Source organism: Sycon ciliatum, chromosome 5, assembly GCF_964019385.1.
Source record: "Sycon ciliatum chromosome 5, ocSycCili1.1, whole genome shotgun sequence".
Classification (NCBI taxonomy): domain Eukaryota; kingdom Metazoa; phylum Porifera; class Calcarea; order Leucosolenida; family Sycettidae; genus Sycon; species Sycon ciliatum.
This window is the reverse complement of record NC_088647.1, coordinates 18,563,151-18,572,983: the sequence shown is the minus strand read 5'-3', so window position 1 is coordinate 18,572,983 and position 9,833 is coordinate 18,563,151. Positions and strand designations below refer to the sequence as shown.

General features: G+C 48.8%; 2 long non-coding RNA genes across 3 annotated transcripts; both read right to left on the bottom strand.

The window, feature by feature from the left end:
• Positions 1–5,916: 5,916 nt before the first annotated feature.
• On the bottom strand, positions 5,917–9,246 carry LOC135817927 (uncharacterized). 2 transcript variants are annotated; one of them, XR_010553592.1, is made up of 2 exons: positions 7,762–9,246; positions 5,917–6,158 (listed from the first exon to the last, which is right to left on the bottom strand). It is a non-coding gene; the product is annotated as an uncharacterized LOC135817927 (long non-coding RNA). The 2 variants fall into 2 exon arrangements; XR_010553593.1 differs by having other exon boundaries at positions 7,843–9,246.
• LOC135817928 (uncharacterized) lies at positions 6,719–7,555 on the bottom strand. The gene is made up of 2 exons (XR_010553594.1): positions 7,228–7,555; positions 6,719–6,992 (listed from the first exon to the last, which is right to left on the bottom strand). It is a non-coding gene; the product is annotated as an uncharacterized LOC135817928 (long non-coding RNA).
• Positions 9,247–9,833: the final 587 nt, after the last annotated feature.

Sequence of the window (9,833 nt, the reverse complement as noted above, 5' to 3'; positions counted from 1 at the left end):
GATCATGATCGTCACACTCTCACTGGTCGACACGAGAAAACGGGCGCCACAGAAACCATCTCAAGCGTCACAGGTATCTTATACTGGATTGTGTCACTCCGCACCAACGGTGATAAAATCACTCTGGTGTAGGACAAAAGGTGGTGAACCCTTCAGATTACCTTGGTCATTAAAAAAATCATCAGGTAGTGGCATGATTCGAAACGGATGTGTGTTTCTCAGTAATTTGATCTGTTTATATGTTGTCATCAATGAGGTCACTATACTACAGTATTAACAGGTGTGTGTAGAGCAGTGTCTCATGTTTACATAACTGTCAGGTACCTCCTCGTGCCCAGTCTTAGCATTACCTATCCAGCCATTTTTATCCTGGGACCAGCTTACATCAGCGTGCTACCTCAGCGGCATGGAATTTGTGCCCGTTCCGGTGGAAGGCAATGTGATACGGCCCTTGTGAGTTGGATGGTGTTGCTGGTGTTACGTGATCCGACCTTCCTGGATCTGAGAGACCTCTTGTACAGGAAATATAGAACAATGTTTGAATGAATGCAATTTTGGAAATATAATGAAAAAACACCTCACCTTCCTGGATCTTCTCAGTATTTCTTCAGCTGCCCAGTGAGTAGTCTGACTTGACTGTTTGTGTACAGTACTTCTAGTATTCAGTTCTTGTTGCTGATCGATCGTGGCATGCCTTTGGCCTGGTCTCTACTTTCACATGCTTCCTTCCTATTACTTTGATTCATGTTAGATGTGCTCGGAACTGAGTTTACCGGTTTGTGGGCGGCTTGCCTCGCTGTGGTATGCTCTATTCATTACGACTTAACTAAGTGAAGGCAGGCATAGTGGGATGGTTTAAGACCATGGTTGAGAACCAGAGGGCACCAGGTTCAAGTCCTGCTTGGAAGCGGAAGGATTTTTTCATGGATGCACTGAATGGGATTTTCGGTCTTTGACCATTCCGAGGCTGGTGGGTCTGATCCTCCTCACTTCCCGGAGCTGCATCTGCGACTTGATCCTTGAAGGGTGGTAGCGCTGCAACGGATGAGCCTTCAGCCGAGTCTGACACGAACCGTGAAAGAATAAAGCCGCACAGTGTGTTCATTGGTTGAGTATGTTTTGGCCTGCTCTCGCTAGGTGTAGTGAGTCAGAGAGCAGTCCAAAGTGACGGTTAAGTCTTGGGCTCTTTCCCCTGACCTAGTAGTACTAGTATAGGGGGATTATTCTTCAATCCCCCAGGTCAGGGAATAATCAGCCCTTGAACCCCTGACAAGTCGAGCTATGCAAGCAGCATGTGCATCTGGACATGGTCACCAGTCTAAAATACACGTACAGTCAACTTCGCTTATAACGACTGCGGATATAACGACAATTCGCGAATAACGACAGAATTTCCATGCCCAGAGCAAAGTCCCATCCGACTGTAATACATATAATGAGACTTCGGGTATAACGACACTTCGCGAATAAGGACACCTTTTTGATGCCCCGCCGAGTGTCGTTATGAGCGAAGTTGACTGTACATGTATAGGAATGAAATCCAGGTACTGTATGGCAGGGAATTTTCGGACAAAGCTGAATTTCGCTCTTTCGTGCGGATTTTATTTTCGTAAAATAATTTTAGTCGGTGTAGATCTACCATAATTATTGTACGTAGATTCCGTCCGAAAATTTCCTGCTACACGGTTTCACAGATTTTGCTCTCAACTCGAACGTACTTACTCAGGCAGCGCATGAAACTGACAAAACTCCTTATTACATACTTGCAACTCGTAGATCTACCAGATCTACTGACTACACTGAATTGTGGGTCCTTCAGTTTATCCCAAGATTGAGGTCCTTCACTGGCTACACGGGTAATAATGTCGTCCGTGGTGCCGTGCGGTGGTTGTGGATCGTCCACGACCACCCTAAAATTTGTTTCGTGTTTGCACGCACTGTGTGTGCCGTGCCTGCAGAACAGCTTGGGATTTGATGGCTGCATAAAGTGTCCACAATGTTTGTCCGCTACGCAATTGCCTGTTGGTACAGAGCCGTTACGATCGCTACCGAATGTCGTTCAAGCAAGCGATACGATGACTGGAGCGGCTGCAGGCCGGGATCAGGCCATTCAAACTTGTGACGAATGCTGGGATGGAAAGCCAGCTACAGTGGTTTGTGAGAATTGCAGCGTCAAATTCTGTGAGCAACACGCTGCTGTACATCCTTTGTCTAAATCAGGTAAAGGACACACAATCAAGATGTTGTCTGACTCCAGCACAGAGCCAGCAATCCTCAGTGGCAGCAGCAGTGGCAGAGTGGTCCAGCATAGATGTGCTCTTCACACGAATGAAGTGCTGAAACAGTTTTGCTTGGATTGCAATCAGCTATTGTGTACACATTGCATATATACTGGAGCGCACGGACATGATAAACACAAGGTGATGGATATTGCCAGTGCTGCACAAAACACTCGTGACACACTTTCCACAAAGCTGCGCAGTTGTACATCAGAATGTGATGGTGTTGTCTGCAGTGCCATAGAGACCGTTGAGAAGAGCATTCGAATGGTACACAGTCAAACAGAGCACGCTTCAGAGAAGGTATCTGGTTTCTTCAAGCCACTGATTGAAGCTGTGAAGAAACGTGAATACTGTCTTCTAGCCGAGCTGGATCAGCTAAGGTTGAAGAAACTGGAACCTCTGGAGAAGCAACTACATCAACTTCAGGAGTGTGTGTCGAAAGGAGAGAGTGCTGCCAGCATTCTGCAGTCGTTTGAGGACGACATTGAGCTTCTCCGTGTGTGGTCCTGGGTGGATGCATCTATCAGCAAGACCATGGAAGCTGCCGAGGACAAGAAAGAGCCATGTGTTACCAGCGGCATTGTGTTTGGCACGACGGACACCACATCCCTACTCAATGACATAAGCAAGACGGGAGCAGTGCTGGATATTGCCGATGGTGCATTGAAGTGCCGCGACCAAGCCAGTGTCAATGACCATTTGAGCATCTCTATAGAGCTACCAGGCAATGTCTCAAGCACCGTTGAGCAAGAGCAACTGGACAACATTGGACTGAAGATATCAATATCCGGTCTGAACAAGGACATGTCCATCGTGAGTACGCAGCTACATACTGAATATGGGCCGTTGCAAGCTGGTTGCTTCAACATCTCCGCCAAGATTGGCTGTGTTCATCTAAAATGTAGTCCCCAGAAGTTGGTGGTGTCTGCCAACGTTCCTCCGAAGTTTGATGGAACTCGCCGCGGGAGGCGGGTGAATATCACAAATGATGGTTACTCACTGAGTAGTACCAGGCAAGGTTGGTCATCAGCATGTACCACACTGATGGTCACTAATGCTGGTAGCAGTAGACTGAAGGTGAGGATTGACAAGACCTCCAATGGTTACATCTTTCTCTCTACCTGTTCATCCAGTAGTCCGAAACTGGAATGTTACCAACAGGACAAGGCACAGTGTTTTGGTTGGCATGGCTATGATGCTGCTAACTACCACACCGGAACAGCCCTTGGTCAACCCTGGCAAACTGGTGACATCATTCATCTCACAGTTGATCATGATCGTCACACACTCACTGGTAGACACGAGAGAACGGGCGTCACAGAAACCATCCCCAACGTCACAGGTAACCTGTACTGGATTGTCGCACTCAGCAATGCGGGAGATGAAATTACTCTTGTGTAGGGCATTACGTGGTAAACAGTTTACGTTGCCTTGGCTACAGCTATTGCTATCAGGTGGCAGTGTCCTGACTTCTTGGATGGATGTACCCGGCGATTTCAACTGTTATTTAGTACCATGTACATCCACGAGTGCACCAAAGTATTGATCGGTACAGCCGTCGCCGAAAGAATCTGGTCAATGCCATGCTAGCTACCGGTAGCTGTACGGTGCATGGGCCGCATGTACTGCCACTGCTACTAGTGCTAGCACTACTAGCCTAGCACACGGCAAATGCCCCGCTGCCAGGCCTGCGTACACCTGATACACTCAGCTATGCAGTGCTCGACCCGACTGCAGCAGGCAGCAGAGTGCAGCGCAGACTGTTCAGTGCTGTGCTGCTACTGACGTGCATGCATGCCACGGTGCAGTATCGCCGGTGAACACGTACAGATCTACCATACCACTGTAACCATGGTATCGACCGGAGTTCTTTTGGCGACGCCTGTACCTGTACAGGGTAGTACAGAACCCCCTCCCCCTTCCCCCTTCCCCCCTCCCCACCTCCACCCACCACCCCAAACCATCCTTCCACCTCCTGTTTCCACGCGTTAATGTACCTACTTGTATATCAATCCGGGAAGGATATTTTCACACCAGTTTTCATCAGTGGACTACTGCTAGGATTTGTGTGATTCTGTTGGAAGGCAAAGTGACATGAGGCATGTCGTCGGGCAATTATACAGCTGATGTTACATGCACTACTGTGATCCGACCTGCCTGGAACTTCTCACTGTTCACGCTTATTGCCCAGGGTGGGTGACACTGAGTCTATCTGATATCATCTGATTTGGATTGTTTGGAACTCATGTGGCATTACTATTTTGTGGTTGATTTTTTGTTCCAAGCTTCACCTTCCACTCTAAATTTACATACATGTACTTCATTCATGTCAGTTGTGCGTCTGCCACGACCTAGTTTCTAGGATGTATTGGAGACTTGCCTTGCTCAATACTATAAATTTTGACTTGGCATTGAGTGCTGTGCTTCGGTGATGATTGTGTAAAGTATGATACCATACAGTGGGTCCACCTGAACACCCCAGCATGCAGTGGGTCCACCTGAACACCCCAGCATGCAGTGGGTCCACCTGAACACCCCAGCATGCAGTGGGTCCACCTGAACACCCCAGCATGCAGTGGGTCCACCTGAACACCCCAGCATGCAGTGGGTCCACCTGAACACCCCCAGCATGCAGTGGGTCCACCTGAACACCCCAGCATGCAGTGAGTTCACCTGAACACCCCAGCATGCAGTGGGTCCACCTGAACACCCCAGCATGCAGTGAGTTCACCTGAACACCCCAGCATGCAGTGGGTCCACCTGAACACCCCAGCATGCAGTGGGTCCACCTGAACACCCCAGCATGCAGTGAGTTCACCTGAACACCCCAGCATGCAGTGGGTCCACCTGAACACCCCAGCATGCAGTGGGTCCACCTGAACACCCCAGCATGCAGTGGGTCAACCTGAACACCCCAGCATGCAGTGAGTTCACCTGAACACCCCAGCATGCAGTGGGTCCACCTGAACACCCCAGCATGCAGTGAGTTCACCTGAACACCCCAGCATGCAGTGGGTCCACCTGAACACCCCAGCATGCAGTGGGTCCACCTGAACACCCCAGCATGCAGTGAGTTCACCTGAACACCCCAGCATGCAGTGGGTCCACCTGAACACCCCAGCATGCAGTGGGTCCACCTGAACACCCCAGCATGCAGTGGGTCCACCTGAACACCCCAGCATGCAGTGAGTTCACCTGAACACCCCAGCATGCAGTGGGTCCACCTGAACACCCCAGCATGCAGTGGGTCCACCTGAACACCCCAGCATGCAGTGAGTTCACCTGAACACCCCAGCATGCAGTGGGTCCACCTGAACACCCCAGCATGCAGTGGGTCCACCTGAACACCCCAGCATGCAGTGGGTCCACCTGAACACCCCAGCATGCAGTGGGTCCACCTGAACACCCCAGCATGCAGTGGGTCCACCTGAACACCCCAGCATGCAGTGGGTCCACCTGAACACCCCAGCATGCAGTGGGTCCACCTGAACACCCCAGCATGCAGTGAGTTCACTGTCATGTACGTACTGTACATGATTGTACATGTGTATTTAAGGGGGTTCGGGACAGTTAGGCCCAAAAATTTAATTTCAACATCAGCCCAATCTGACATCAGGTTTGAATAGGTACAGCCTTATATTTTCGCTTAGTAGCATCAGTTTTTCAATTGCCCGAATAGGTCCTGCCAAAAACACAATTTTCCTTGATGACACAAAATACACAAAATCCCAAAATTGATGAGAAATCGTCCATAACATCAGTTAGGAGAGAAAATATGACATAAAATTTTACAGTCTGTTCGAGGTATTGACTAAGATGATATCAACACCGAAAAATGTACACTTTGGTTGACGATGGGATCCAGGTAGTCATTTCCTGGAGAAGAGCAAAAAGACGCAAAAAATGAAACTTTGAATATTTTTTGCAGCTTATTTTTGAGTTTGCCCCATATGTGGATACTTCAAATACGTTCTATAAGTGGGTTGGAACAGGTTTACCGCGGCGAAAATAGGGGTCACCGTGCATATTCTGGAGAAAAATCCAAAAAACTGTCAAAATTTGCCTAAAATTGGTAAATTCACGTATCTATATTGCTTGTACTTCTCTGCTGCTGCTTTGGTCATAACTTATTGGATTTTTGGCTGTTAGGTGTTGCATAAACTCACTAGAGCCCTCGGCGTTCAGAAAAATACAAGGATGGAATAGCTGAACTAGTAAATTTGCCGGAAAACCCTGGGTGCACGCATTATCGATAGGTATTTTTCTCCATGATTACTCTCCTGTTGGCACTTGGTTGTGATACCAGGGCCTGCTCTAGACATTCAACACAGCCCGGTCAGAGTGTACCTGGCGCCTGCAGGCCAGCCGGGTCAAGCCGGGTCAGATCATCCGGCAGAAAAACAACAAAAAGCCTGCTCAAAATGCAGGAAAATAGAAAGGCGAATTTATTACCGGAAATCGGAAATTTTAGAGAACATCGCGACCAAATCCACCGCCGCTCGTCTTCCTTTGCGTCTTGCACAAAGCGCACGACATGTATAGACTGGCATGATCGTAATCCATGGGATCCAGCCAGGGTCGACCTTTCTTCCAAGAGTCTTGGAAAGCGTGAGTTCTTTTTCTCTTAGCTGCGGGCTCCATCGTCCAAATCACCAGTCGGCTGAAAACTTGCAACTGTGTCAAAAGCTATAGCCAAAGTTACGCTTTTGACTACTGTAAAAGCAGAAATTTTCGGTGGTGTTTTATTTTCGGTAACTTCGGTGCCGACAATTTTTACCGAAAATAAAACGCACCGAAATTTTCGGTACAACCGATACTGTATACATGTAGTACTAGTACACCTACCTGGAGAACGGGTTTTACCGAAAATTTCCCGCTACCGAACCGCCGATTTTGGCGAATACCGAAAATATTACACCACCGAAAATTTCTGCTTTTACAGTACCTGCCCCATCGACTTTGAATGTCCTGACTTCCTGCTCGCCGCTGGCCAGATCGCGCTCGAACCAGTTGACCCCAGTTGACCCCAGTTGACCCTAGCCGAGTTTCTGTCGCTTGTAGACCTGGTAGACTGTAGTGTGTACGGTTGCGCTAGATTTGCAACAGATGGGGTCCGCGAGTCGTAAAATACCGGTATTTTAGGAATCCATTGTCAGTTTGAGACATTTTTCAGCCGGGTCAGACTGGACCCGGTGTTATCTGTTCAGCCAGGTCGTGCAGTTCCCCAGCCGGGCGCGTGACCCGGCTGACCCGGCTCTCCAGCAGGCCCTGGATACATGTACATGTAGCTATGATAGCGCTTAGCACTGTCCCATATCAAACTACAATGAAAGCTGACATGTTGGAACGAATCAGACAACATTGAGTCCTCTTGTTCTTCAACTATGTGAGCTAGAACGTGTCCCCACACTGGCAAAAATGATGGTATTTTACGGTGCGCACAAACAAGTGAAGCACTGTGCCACAGGGCGTTCCTTACAGTTGGGTTGCTGCTGGTTCTTCGCTAGGTGTTCAGCCACCACTAATATAATCTTCCTTGAGACTGTCACCCGCTTCTTACCTCCGACTTGCTCCTTCATCAGTCTGGAAATGGCTGGCTCACCACTTCGTTTGTAGGACAAGACAAAGTGCTTCATCACCAACCCACTGGCAGCTGCCCGCACTGCAACTGATTTAGAGAAGCACGTTGCTTGGACCAACGGTTGAAGGGTGGCCAGCCGCTTTTGCTGATGTTCTGCAAACTCCATCGCCGAACATGCTGACGCAAAAGTGACAGAGTGCTACAGGATACTGGCATCAGGGCGAGCTTCGACAATTTCAGCTAGGGCCGCAACATCCGCAACAGCATCATGAGCAGCGAACTCATTCCCAACGATGAACTATAAATCAATCTGAGGCTGTAGCTTGGGAGCTCCGGTATCGCGATTTAGGGATCAGAGTGTTCACCAATCACAAAATTCACACCATCGACACACACATCCGTGCACACATACACACACACACACACACACACGCACACACACATGCATGCTCTCACACGCAATAGAACACACGCGCGTACACACACACATACATTCACGCACGTGTGCGTACCCACCCACATCCATGTGCACACTCATGTGCATGAGTGGAGATGCCCGCATACACATGTCACACCAACATGCCCTGGGAGCGGTCATGCACGTGTGTATAGGATGTGTGCGAGGGCACGTCCACATGAGCGCATATGCATGTGCATGTTCATACATGCGTATGGTGCACACATGCACAAACATGCAGGTCTATGCAAACACACAGACGCTCGCGGCCGCCGCGCATACAGTGTGCTCAAACATTTCCATAGCCATAGAGTGGCAATGACTCGCAAATATCATGAATAAATCTTATGACATTGAAAAACGCACTTACCCAAAGCAGCTTTGGTGTTGCTTGTGGAAGCACGGGGGCCAGGGTGTTGAGCAGTTACAGGGCTATCTGTATCTATAAAATTCTCCATCCCACACTGCTGCGGACACGGAATGACAAGTCGCTGCCCAGGTCGTACCTCTTCTCTTCAACGCAATCAATGAGCGCCAGAGGTTTGCCACATCCAGGATTCTGGCACGCAGACAATCCCACAGCCAGATACCTGAGATGAACGATTCGTCGACCGTGAAGAGGGGCACTGAACGACCTCTTCGCGGGAGTCGAATCCAGTGGCGTTAGTGATGGAGATCGCCCTTTCCGTTTTTCAGGAACTCGATCGATCGTTTGAGTTTGCGAAGCGTCCCCCTCCTCGGCTTCTTGCATCGTTCAGTACGCAGAATGAGAGGCCGCGTCGTGGGTGACGGATTACTCTCCCGCGTCTTCATCTATCTCCACGACACGTCGGCAGGAGAACCGAGCTATCCAAAAACCGCCAATGTCAAAACAAATCCGCAAGTCCACTAGTGGCTGAGCTTCTTCCTCAAAAGTCTTGTCTCGACTCGAGCACGCGCTGCGAAGTCATGGTCAAACTATTTTCTGTGCATGATCGCGTCCCATTTTTCCACACCGAAAGGCATTATTTTTCAGAAAAAAATTCGGAAATCCAACATGGCGCTAACCGTCGCGAACCTCCTTAACTCAATTTTGCTTTTGGGGCTTCAGCTTGGCATTTGCCACGTACATGTACTTCGAAGTACCTATGCCATCACACAAAAAAAGCCACAGACTCAGTAGAACAGGATCTACAGCGGAACCGCTGTTGCTCCATAATGCCAGCAATTCACCAGCAGCCAGTATGTAAAAAATGGTTTGGTTTGTAAAGCCTTATGCACGTATGCACTAGGCCTTGACGGATTATGCTAGCATAATTTTTCGCATAAATCCTACCAAAATCGAATAATCGCATAATTCGAGGCAAATTGCATACGAATCGCATAAAATTGTAATAATCCGCCTGTTCGCATCAAATTCCATACAGTTGTACATGTTCTACAAGTACAAGTACAAGTGGATGCACTAGGAAGTTGTAGGTTTACGACTCCCTTGATAACATGTCCAGTCCACTACAATCAGTGATGGTCGTAG